This window comes from Lissotriton helveticus, chromosome 1_1, assembly GCF_964261635.1.
Source record: "Lissotriton helveticus chromosome 1_1, aLisHel1.1, whole genome shotgun sequence".
NCBI classification, from domain to species: domain Eukaryota; kingdom Metazoa; phylum Chordata; class Amphibia; order Caudata; family Salamandridae; genus Lissotriton; species Lissotriton helveticus.
Window position 1 is genome coordinate 595,063,564 of NC_136057.1, and position 12,451 is coordinate 595,076,014.

Sequence of the window (12,451 nt, forward strand, 5' to 3'; positions counted from 1 at the left end):
GAAGAGTCGCGGGTCAAACAGGAGCTCCCACGAAAGCAACTCATTGAGGCAGGACCGAATTCTGCGCCAAAAGTGTTGCAACGCCTTGCAACTCCATACTGTGTGAAAGAATGGCCCCTCTTCCCGGTCACACCGCAAACATGTAGAGGACTCGATAATTCCCATTCGCCAGAGTCTGGTCCGTGTATAGTAAGGCCAGTGCAGGTATTTAAACTGTATCAGGCGGTATCGTGTGGAAACCGCCGCACCCCGTGGGCTAGCGACGGGCTAGCGATAGCTTCAGCCCAGTCGTCATCTGTCAAGTCTGGAATGTTGGCCTGCCATGCCAGCCGCGTCTTGTCAAGTGTTGTCAGTGTGTGGGTCGTCAGGGTCTAGTATATTTGCCTGATCTTATGTAAGTCAAGGTTGCCCAATAGTAGATGGCCTTCTAATGGGTGGAATTCTGGAAGAGTCTGAAGTGTGTGAGTCAGGAGAGTGAATGCATGACGAAGTTGGAGGAATTTGTAGAATTGTGTTTTATGTAAGTCAAACTCCGCATGTAATTGCTGAAAAGATTTCAGTGTAGTACCCCGTATCACATCGCCGAGGGTCGAGATCCACACTAGATCCCATCCCCGGAACCCCCTCAAGGCGGCCACAGGCCAGAGGTATGTACCCTGCCATAGTGGGATTTTCTTGGCAAACTTCCTGTTCCAATCAATCTGTCAGACTTTAGCCCGCCTCAGCTGTATCAAAACTTTACCAGCAGGAGGCATGAAAGCCAGGTGTGTGGCACTATATGGGAGTTGAAGGAGGGGAGCCTGATCCATCGCTGCATGCTTGATCAGGTATGCGAAGGCTGTGGGGAGTTATTCCCATCATTCATTTACCATGAGTATATGGGATGCCACATAGTAAGAGTAGATGTCCGCTGCTGCGATCCCCCCACAGTATGTGGATTGCACACATGTGCGGAAAGGATCCCTGACCGCGCCACAGTTCCAGAGTAATTTGTTTTGTATGGCGTTAACCTGTGCGAACCAAGAGTGTGGCATAGGGTAAGTGAAGTTTTGGGGGCGATACAAAATCCGGGGTAGTGCCACCATCTTAAAGATGGCCGAGCGCCCAAATAAGGACAGGGGAAGGGAAGACCATATTGCAGTTTCGCCATTAAGACTCGCTAGCAATGGAGTAATAATATGTGCCCAGGAGACTTGGGGCATGAGGACACAAAAATGCCGAGATATTTAAAACCATCCGTCGCCCGGGATAGCTGCGAAGCCCAAGTATCGCGACCATGAAGACCGCACACTGGAAACAGCAAGGATTGTGCGGGGTTCGTATGTAAGCCTGTACTTTCCCCGAACACCCTGAGAATTTCCAGTATACGGGGCCTAGAGTACCAGGGGTCTGACATAAAAAAGAGGACATTGTCCGCGTAGAACGCAATACGGTCCGATCGCGACTGAGACCAGTCAAAACCACGGAGCACCGGGTCACTTCTAACTCATGCTGCTAAGGGCTCAACCGCAAGAGCGAACAATAGCGGGAAGAGGGGGCACTCCTGTCTAGTGCCTCTATGGATAGGGAAGGGGTGGGAGCGTTGCCCGGCGATGCGCACTGACGCTGTTAAGTCGGTGTAGAACAGACGCACATATGCATTGAAGCACGGCCCAAAATTGATTGCGTCGAGCAATTGGAAGAGGTACAACCAAATCAGTGAGTCAAAGGCTTTGTCAATATCGGCAAATAGAATGGCGGGCGGCCGGCCGACCCTGCACTGGGGCTGCTGCCATAGCGTTATGTACCCTCAGGATATTATGGCGGGTGGCTCTTTGGGGCATGAATCCCGACTGTTCGGAATGTGTCAAATGCGATACACATTGACGTATATTTAACAAGGACCCCCTGAAGACATAGATACTGTAGTTCCTAGGTCGAGGAAGGAATATCAATTGACAAAAAACAACCTAGGCAACCAATATATAGAAACACAATTTGATGTAGAAGGACAAATGGCTGCCATATATTATAAAATCTGTGTTTTATTGTGAAATTAAAAATACAACAAACATTGACGTAATACAATTTTTAGGTCATAAAAAATTAATCACAGAATTACAAAATTAAAATTCGTACATGGTGCATTATACATAGAAATCACTATACAACACTCTATACATAATAGGGGGGAGATTAAAATAAAACAATTAATTAACACCAAAGAATGTCAAGTAACTAATAGGTGGCACAATATTTCTCTACGCGCGTTTCGGCGACCAGCGCCTTCTTCTGGAGTTGCCACGTGAATTTCTAAAGGATAAGGAAAAGCCATACAAAAAAATACAGGTATTCTTAAAAAATATGACATACTAAAAGATACATACATGTCAATATCAGTTCAGCAGTCAATTGAAACCTTCTATAATCATAGATATCATAACAATGTACTATTGATTAGATTATTCGTCCTGTCCATTTCCTTACTCAATCTGACCTTTCAGGGGAAACAGGCTGATAAAAGGTCATTCAATATAGAGGGACTATCGCGACTTAGCCGCTCTAGAAGATGGTGAGAAAGATAGTTGGTAGGGGGGTAGGGGAGGAAGGGCAGATAGGCCATTGGATAAAACATTTTAGAGTGATTGTAACCTAAATTGCTGACGGAAGTTGCTATATAGGTGACTGTTATTCCATAATGTCCATTATTATAGTAAAGGCGTGATCTGGCAGTTTTTTAGGGTTGACTTCTTAATCAAAGCTAGCTATTTTCCTTCCTTATATATAGTTAATACTTACAAGTAGCACTGAGAAAGTAGCCAGTACACTGTGGTCTCTGTTTCTTGTTTAAGGTCTCCTTTTGGAGGACTGACGTTGCAGGAGCTTATGTTATGGCTTAAAACAAAAAATTAAAGTAAAAACATATAAACATATATTTTATTATTTATCCTCTGTAGTAAGCGCTCATTGTTCTCCTTAGTTGCTAGGATAGGTTGCTTGCTTATTTATTTTTATATTTACCTGATAAAACCAAGCTTGTAGATTTTATTTCCTGTCCACTACACTTGTTCTGAATAGCGTGTAGTTGATCGTGTAGACTTGATCATGTCTATTTGATAGAAAGAAGTCTTCCGATTCCTTTATGTTTTGAGGTCCTGTAATGCAGGCCATAAATTTAAGATTTGTAGACAAGATTCAGTTGCTATTCTAGCTGTACTTAAGGTAACACGAGAGAAGGGATTTCAAAGTTAATGGGTACTCTTGTTTCATTTTATGGGATTGTTTAGCATTAAAGACAGTAAAGCTAGCTACAACCACTTCTTCTACATTTTTCGTTTAAAAGGTTAATTTTATTATTTTTTGTATATTGCCCTTACCTAGTAGCTTCTACCTAGTAGCTGTTAAAGTAGCATGGATAGCATCTTCAAGGATGTATTTTCTTATCTGGGCACAAAACTAAATGGTTCTTTCTATTTTAAATAGAGAGATGAAAAAAGGTCAGATATTTATTACTCTTGTTACAGGTTTTTAAGGTCAAATGATTAACACCTTCGTTTTCCTTACCAGGATTTTACTTCCAGTTTCTTATATGGAACTGAGGCGGTCTTTAAAATCACGGTACGATGTGATAAAAGGAAAAATATTTAACGTGGTCCGATTGGTGTTAAAGGTGATTTCCAATCTGTGAATGTAAAACGCGTGGGATCAAATATCTATATATTTAGAAACTTCTCCTATTTTCTTTCCTTGCTACTTAAGGGAGACGGAAATATAAACATTCTTACCTAAAAAATTAGACTCCTCATTCAACTTGCAATGAAGAAAGTTGTATTGAATTCAGGCTTTTGAACACGTAGCGATAATTTTTAAAAGATCTCCCTGCCTGTAAAACATGGGGAGTAAGTTCACTAAGGGCATAAAGTAATGAACTTACAGCGATCTATTTAACTAACGAGACAATTCTAATCGTTCTTACCCGAGAATAAACGGCAGGGCTCTCTGATTCCCTCGAGAGGATGTAAAGGATGGCGTCTCGACCGGGAGTATTGATGAATAAAAGTGTGTTCCAAAGGTCGCGTTTAAATACCGTTGCTCGCGGGTCAGATTGTCTCCAGCTGTGTGGGTTTTTACTTTGCCACACGTAATGAAGATAGGACTAGTCTTCTCAATCTAGTGTCAACGTGTCGAAAACGGACTTCCGTGTTAATCTGTAGAGACATTGTAACTTCCGCATTAAGGTGATGGAAAGTAAAAAAGGACTATCGTTTTATGATTTCTTGTATAATCTTTTTCTTTATGTAGTTGAAATTACAAAATAAGACCCCAAAAATTATATAAGGAGAAGTGGCTACAAGAGCTATATGGCTCCGATGGATATATCCCTTGGAGGCTGGAAATTGTAATTGTAACGGGGCGAAATTAAGTTACATACTACGAAAGAACACTCATATGTGAACCATTTAAAAATATAGTGTATGCTTACAGCTAATGTATGTTATATCATACAAACATATATATATATATATCTCCGTATATAATGACAATTCCTATGCTGCATGTATCTTTTTATAGAGCTTCTCATGAGGACTTTCATGTCAAAATTAAAAATAAACTTCTACAGTATCAGGATTTTAGCAGATGGCGTGTTCCCATGGAATTTCGCTATTTAATCCCAGGCGAAAGGTGTTAAAAACAAAAATCCAGAAAACTTCTCTTTTTTTCCGGATGGCAGTACCTCCTTTGGCATCAGGGGTATGGATCCTCTCTAGGATTCTCCATTTAAAATCTTCTACACAGTGTCATTTCTCTAGGAAGTGCTTTACCATTGGGGAAGCAACTTTTTTGGTTCTTATAGCAGAGCGATGCTCGCTTAAGCGGGTCTGAATCATGCGTGATGTTTCTCCTACATATCCTAGAAGGCATGGACATTGTATGAAATATACCACATTGGTAGATCTACAATTCCACATTTCTTTTGCTTTTGTAATATGGCCATTGTGGGTAAATTCCTCTCCTCTTAGGATATTTCCGCATGAAGTACACGAGGAACATGGGAACGTCCCTTTCACAGGATTATTCGTTAAGATAGATCTTTGCGTCCAATTTTCTTCAATTGTGGCGGTTTTAAAACGAGAATGGACTATATATTCTTTGATGTTCTTATTTCTTCTGTGTGCAAAGAGGGGCTTCGCTAGTCTCTGTTCCTTGGAGCAATTACTATTTAGGATGTGCCAATTTGAATTTATCACCTGCTTTATTTTTGCATTAACAGTTGAATGTTTCGTTATGCACACTATTTAGTCTTTCTGTTTTGGTGATTTAGTTCTTAAAAGACAGTCTCGGTCATAATACCGTGCTCGTTTATAGGAGTGCCTCACCAATCGGTGGGGATAACCCCTTTCGATACATTTTGATCTCATTACTAAAGCTTGTCTGTCAAAATCCACCAGATTAGTGCAATTTCGCCTGACCCGTAAGAACTGGGAAAAAGGGATGCTGTCTTTCTGGGTTCCTGGGTGAAAGCTCCGATAATGCAATAAGGTATTTCTTGCTGTAGGCTTCACATGAAGGTCAGTTTTCAAAATTCCTGCATCGTTTATTATTTCGATGTCTAGGAATTCTACCTTATCTCTGCTAATATGAGAGGTAAAGTGCAAATTAGGGTTTGCTGCATTTATCCACAAAATGAATTCCTCCAGGGTCTCTCTCCCATCAGTCCAGATAATAAAGATATCATCAATATATCTGGACCAATGGGAGATGGATTCGTAAAAGGGGGCAACCTCATTCTGGATAAATTCCTTTTCGAATGCTGCCATAAAGATGTTGGCTATTGACGGAGCTACTGAAGCACCCATGCTTACGCCTTTGATTTGGCGATAGACATGGGTTCCAAACTCAAATATGTTTTCCGTTAAAACAATTTCCAGACAGTCTAACAAGAATGTTTTAGGACAAGGGATATTGTGTAGATCAATAAACCACCCAGTGGTTCTCATGGCTTCAATTAAAGGGATGTTACTATATAAGGACTCTACGTCCATGGTTGAATGCGATACACATGCCCGTAGGCGATCGGCAAGGACTTTCACCAGCAGTTTAGGCTTAAAGTTAATGAGGGAAATGGGGTGGTAAGAGGAGAGGTCATCAGGAGGGCGGCCGGACTTGAGGAATAACACTATTTCCGCATGTCGCCAATCCTAGGGCAATATGGTTAGGTCCTCGGCCTCCTGGATAAGCATGGGCGGATCTAGCGGATCTCGCATACGCGAAATTGCGGATTTACGGATTCGCAATCCACGAAGATACGCGAACTCTAGCGGATTTGCGGATTTTCCCGTTTTTTGTGTTGGCGCGCGTTCGCGACGATTTTGGGACAATTTCGCAATTGCGAACTTACTTTTCGGCACGCAACGGCCGCGACTATGTTGTTTCTACGTCTGGTTTATCATCACAGGTTCACAGCACCCTCTGCTTCACCACTGCCACCCTCTGGGACACCCATGCCACCCTCTGGTACATCCTCACTGCCACCCATTAGGTTTGTTTATCACTGTAGTTTATGGGGGGTGAAAAAAGCAAGCACACCTCCCCTACTTCAACTGCCATGAATTAATTGGGGGTTGATTAATGTGTCAGTTATTTAGAAAGTTCCAGTCTGGCTGGCACCTGCTTCCTTCCTTATCTGTAATTTGCTTTCTGTTGCAGTGAATTTTTTTTTCACAGGACCTTTATGGTCTACTTGTAGCTATTCTATGAGCCTGCTGTTTGGGTCATAGCAGGGTCATAGAATAGTTGCAAACTCTGGAGGGGCCCCTCAGGAAGCACTACAGTGAATGTTACAAATGTTAAGTTTGAACTTTTGCACCTGCTCATTGCTTTCAGTTTAGCAAAAACCGTTTTTTCTGCAATTTCGCGCGTTTTTTGGGGCGCGAATCCGTGCGAGATCGATTTCGGGAGCCGCGAATGCTTGCGAATACACTTTTTTTTTTTGCGACGTGTATGTTCGCGGGCTTTTGCGCGTGTTCGCGAGGTGCTTGTAGCTATACGTTTGCCAAGTTACCCTAGCGGTCGTACACGGGCGCGGCCATCTTGTTTGCGTGACGTAATTCCATTTCCGGCCGCTATGTGTAATCTCGCAAACTGTGCTGCTCGCTAGTACAATTTCGCGCGTGCTCGCGAGGAAAATCTCGCGCGAAGTTACCCACGCGGTTGTGAACGGGCGCGGCCATCTTGTTTCTCATTCATTGCTATGGTTCTGGGCATGCTTTCTGTATCCTCTCTGAATCTCTGCCATCCTTTGCTTGTTTGAAGTTTATTTAATCTATTTTACTTATTATCTATCCCTCTATTTTTCTAGCTGTATATTTTTGTGTTTTCTGCTACTTTTAGTTACTTTTAAACTACTTTTTTAAACTCTTTTCTTTTCTTCTTCACTATTCTATTTCTTCTTTATCATTTAAGTTTATTTCTGCCCAGACCATGGTAAAGGGAGCCGGGAAGCACCCTGAGAAGGGGAAGGGTCCCGCACCCCGTGCCCGGCTCCCGTGCGGGCGTTTGAGGGGGGAGCAAGTGGTGCCGCAGGAGATCTTCAGCGCGGAGGAAGTGGCGGCACTCATCTTCCACGTCCAGCGCCGCCTCCCCAAGACGATCCTGGGAGGCGGCAAGATCGCGACTGGCTATGGCATCCGGGAGCGCCGGAAGCGGTGGGAGAAGGTGTGCCGGGCCATGTTTCAGCTCTCTGGGGTCCGGCGCACATATAACCAGGCCACCCACCGCTGGACCGATGTCATGGACCGGGAACGGGACTTGCTGGACGCGCTCGGCGTAGAAGTCCCCGGGCTTGGTGAGTAGTAGTAGCTATTCATCACTACTCTGTTTTATCCGGCTCTGTTATTTGCAAATCTTTGTTCTTTACCAAGAGCAATAATGCTGCCGATTACATTGTAGGTAAATTATATTTCAAAATCTTCTATGCATTTCAGGTGCACTGCTCTCCTTCTCAGTAGCCTTGCTTGCTACTATGCTTATTTGTTTTGTACATTGTGTTCATTTCATTGGCCTGAGAAATTATGTATGAGTGTAGTGTAAAGATAAGAACTGCGTAATGCTAGACACTAAGGGTCATATTTTCAATTAACGGCGCATCCCTGCAAAGTAGCAGGGATGCGGCAGTAATTGTGTGCCATGCCACCACCACCACCCATTGGCCCAAAACGTCACAGAAGCCTTACGCATCTGTGCCGTAAAGGCGGCGCATTGCTGGAGTTGCGTGCCAACGATGGCGCAGCTCCAGCAATGCTCTGGGGTGCCCTATCTCCCCAATGCTGCATCAAGCCGTACGTCGGCTTCAAGCGCGCAGGGTTTGACTCATGCATCATTGTCTTAAAAGTGACTGATTGACATCTTGTAGATTTCCCTCAGCCACTTTTAGGATTCGTCCCTGCGCAGGTACGCCCTCCCTTGCGCCGGAACGCCCCCTGATGGCGCAGGGCTTTACAACGTGATCTATCGCCCATAATTTCTTTTTTTTTAATATATACGCCGCACCAACACCATGGCGAGTCTTTTGTTCTGCCGCAGCGTCACAAAAGTCACGCAACAATGGAGGAAAATGAGCCGCAAGGGACTTCTAAATCAGCCCCAACAGACTGAAGTCCACTCCTTCCTTTAGACACATGGCTATAAGAAGAAATAGTGGTGGTGGTGGGTGGATTGATAGTTTGAGTATTCACTGATCTGCAAGCAGGATGGACTTTGTCTGTCACTTCGCGTGCTGCGGACTGCTGCCTGCAGTGCCAGGCCTAGGCAAACCTCTTTAGTAGTCTGTTTATTGAGTTACATAGGAACTTTCTAAGTCAACGTTCCGCAAATCAGGCAATACGAATAACGTAGTATACCACATGAGATAGATCCCGTGGAATAGTTGTCTATCTATTTGCTATTTCTCCAAAAAATGTTGTTATTGTTCTTTTGAAATGGTTGATTTGGTTGACAAATCTCATCCATGTTTTGTGGTCTTTCTTTCTTTCATGTTGTACATCAGCTCCCCCCAAGGGCAAGAGGACACAGGAGGAGGAGGGTGCTCAGGATGCAGGCCAGGATCGGGCAGGCGAGGGCTCCTTTGCTGGCCCCAGTAAGTTTTAATTGTAATAAAGAGTACCTATTTTTTCCTAGCGATCCTCATTCGATTTTTTCTAAATCGTCTTTGATCTTCTTGTACACTGGATATACATTCTTATCCTGGCTCTAATATGACTCCCTGTGGTATTACTAGATTATTCTTATTAGTCTGTCTGTGTAGCTAACTAAGATTGGACATTTGGCAATTCCATTGGACTCCCATTCTATTCAGCAATAGCTCTATGCACTGTCTCCTTACTGACTAGATAGTGTGGCAGAGTCATTCAGCTCTGTAGTCACCGATTATTGATCCCCAATGATCTCTAGATTATCGTACGCAGGACAAGAGAGTACGGAGTCACAGCCCAGTCAAGAAGTGTCAGAGGCACTCATGCTTGCAAAAATTCCATAACCTTTAGCTCATCCACTCTAGTCTGGAGGACCAAAAACCACAGAGTCTATTTAAGTTTAAAAGCTTTATTAAAAGTAAACACATTTATTAAAATCTACTTTGTCATAAAACTATTTAACTGAAAACGGAAAAGTGGTTAGTGCTGACGATTAATTGGACACATTTCTTGTGGTCGAGCCGAGCTCTCACCTGGTTTGAACTTGATCCTGGTCGTGTTCTTAGGAGTCAAGCTTCTGTCTGTTAGGAGAAAAAGTGGTGCGTGTTAAAAATAAAAAGCAAGCATTCATCAGTTGTGCATAAAAGTGCAGCAAGACAACAGCCTTCCCTGGAAAAAGGGACATTTTTACTTTGGAGTAGACAGTCGAAAATTATTACATTGTATTCAGTATTTTTAACATTTCTCCTAGACCAAATATTATATAGTAGTGAGTGGTGTATTCTAACATTCTTAAATGTACTTTGTAGGTGTAACATCTGGTGACGGGGCCAGCGCGGAGGTGGCTGTGTTGGGCGAGGACTCGGAGGACTCAGGGGAGGAGGCGGTGCAAGAGCCGGCGGACGGTCCTGTGGGGGTTCAAACGGTGGTGGCGGAAACAGGTAAGCTATATATTCCTTACTTATTGAGATTGAAGACTGCATAGTGTGCTTTCTGCACGGGTGTATTACAAATCAACCAGGTAGTAGCCTCCTCGAAATGTACTTCGACTTAGCTGTGAAGTTTTTGGTGAGAAGAATCCCAATAAGTTCTTAGACGAACGTGATGGATGGGATGAACGAAAAGCGAAAGAAGGGTGTAAGTAAGTGGGACACGAAATTGTATGATGGCTGGCAAAGAAGAACGATATGTGTTTGCTTGGCCCCCGAGGTGGCTTGGAAGGAAAGAATATGGTATGGTGCATGGCTGGGTCAATGATGAAGCAAGGATGGGTGGAAGGACAGCAGCCTGGGTGGGTGAAACAGAAACTGTATGTGTGCGTATACTTTGACTGAATGGATGCCTGGAGCATGGTATTCTCTGACTCTTAGATAGCACATGTGTATCTAGAGAGAGTAGATGGTCGCCAGATGTACTAAGTGTTACCTTGAAGAGCATGTACCACCGCACCCGCACGTCCGTTCCAGTGCAGGGAAGGAAAGGAAAAGGAATTGTAAATGTGTCCAATACTACCATGAATAGTAGCAGTACTTTGTATTGCGTCTGCAATCACAGCATATATCTGGTTATTACGGTGGACACTCCGTACCTCTCTTAATAACTTTAGTTTGCTTGTAGTACGTCATTCATGTGTGGGTGTATCACTGTTCACTCAATATTAAGCAAAGCACCTAAAGTCATCCCATATGTCATCAAATACGTCCCATGTGAAGTGATAGATAATCAAATTAGTTAGCTTCTTCATTGTCCTTTTCTAGTACTCATTTGCACTGTAGGGTGAAAGGTAAATTAATTAAGCAGTAGCCCTTGTAACAGAGTATTCTCAGTGCCACCCGTAATAGAAAAGTAATAGCTTCACCACCTGCATGTACTGGACCGGTACAGTAACGCAAGTCTGTCTCACTCATCATGGTGTGCAACTTTTTTTCTCGGGTGCAAGTTCACTGTGCTGTCCATGTCATTCTGCCGGCTTGCCTAAGATAACGTACCAATTTTCCTAAACAAGAGAGAAGAAGAAGAATAAGACTGGTGTACTGTCATAGTCGACTGTAATGGAAGACCATAGTGGTCGTAGAATTTGTTCATTAAAGTACCACTAATGTTAGAGCAAGGATGCAGGAGTGGGAGGTTACATAGATACTGTCCTCAATAGTTATGTACTGTGCTTTCAATTTGCTACTTGTACTGTGACCCAACTTTCGGCTCAATCACTTTGTGTTATGAATGCTAAGGAGCATTGGTTACAGACTATGTCTTTCTTTCTTCATATAGTTGCTCCTTCCAAATCAACAACACGGAGGGAGCAGGCTAGAATGGCCCGGCAACGGAGGCTGGAGGCCACTGTCGCCGAATATCGGCGGCTGGTGGCCCTGGAGGAGGAGGAGGACACGCAGTCGAGCGGTGCAACAACAACATCCTCGGCTGGGACCGCTGCATCCTCCTCCAGGTCCCGCAGTGCTCCAGCGGGACCGAGCCGGGCTAACAAAGCCAACCGCCACCGCCAAGCAACAGAAAAACCAGCTGCCCCCCACAGGAGCTGCAAGGAACGCCAACGCCGCCTACGAGTCCGAATGTCCAACCTGGAGCAGGAGGTCCAGAAGTATAAGAACTTGGTGAAGGGCCTCCGCTCCGAGCTTGCCACCCTCCGCAAGGAGTATGATGCCCATGCGGCAAAATGCACCAGCACCAGCACCCTCCAGTAGTGCAGTGTCCCTTGCCCTTTTTTTATAGACTTTTGGGGGGTGGGATTTGGGAGTTGGGATCGTTTTGGGACGTTTCAAAGACAATCGTTGGGGTTAGGGTGGGTCTTGAGGGAGATTATTTTGTTAGGGCTACATAAATATACATTTTTAAACTTTATCTGACCATACCTGTTTTTTACTGCTTTTCAGTCTGGTGGGTGGGGGACGGGGGTGTAACAGTAACTTTGTTTTCCTGAACAGTCGTAGGACTTTAGTAGTACAACCGTCAATCTCTTGTCTACTCCGAAATAATACTCCATTATACTACCTCCCACCAAACGCTTATCTTACCTGTAATTAGTGTTAGAAATTAGGGCTAGGCCCAGGGCTGGCTCCACGTGAAATGGGGATTAACGTTGTCAATCCTGGGCGGGTGACATTTCCTCATTGCGGTGGTACTAGTGGTGTGACACAGTGGCAGTTGCATGCCTATGGAAAAAAAGAAAACAAAACCTTGTTTGTCCTTACTGTAGCATTACAACGGTTACGGTACGATCGAGAATATAGCAGGTGACAGTACACTAGAACAGTGCCATAATG

At 44.0% G+C, this 12,451-nt stretch overlaps 1 long non-coding RNA gene across 1 annotated transcript; it reads right to left on the reverse strand.

Moving 5' to 3' along the window:
* Nucleotides 1-2,085: 2,085 nt before the first annotated feature.
* LOC144770218 (uncharacterized) lies at nt 2,086-4,067 on the reverse strand. Its single transcript, XR_013598830.1, has 6 exons — nt 3,956-4,067; nt 3,765-3,862; nt 3,544-3,661; nt 3,357-3,449; nt 3,001-3,134; nt 2,086-2,874 (listed from the first exon to the last, which is right to left on the reverse strand). It is a non-coding gene; the product is annotated as an uncharacterized LOC144770218 (long non-coding RNA).
* Nucleotides 4,068-12,451: the final 8,384 nt, after the last annotated feature.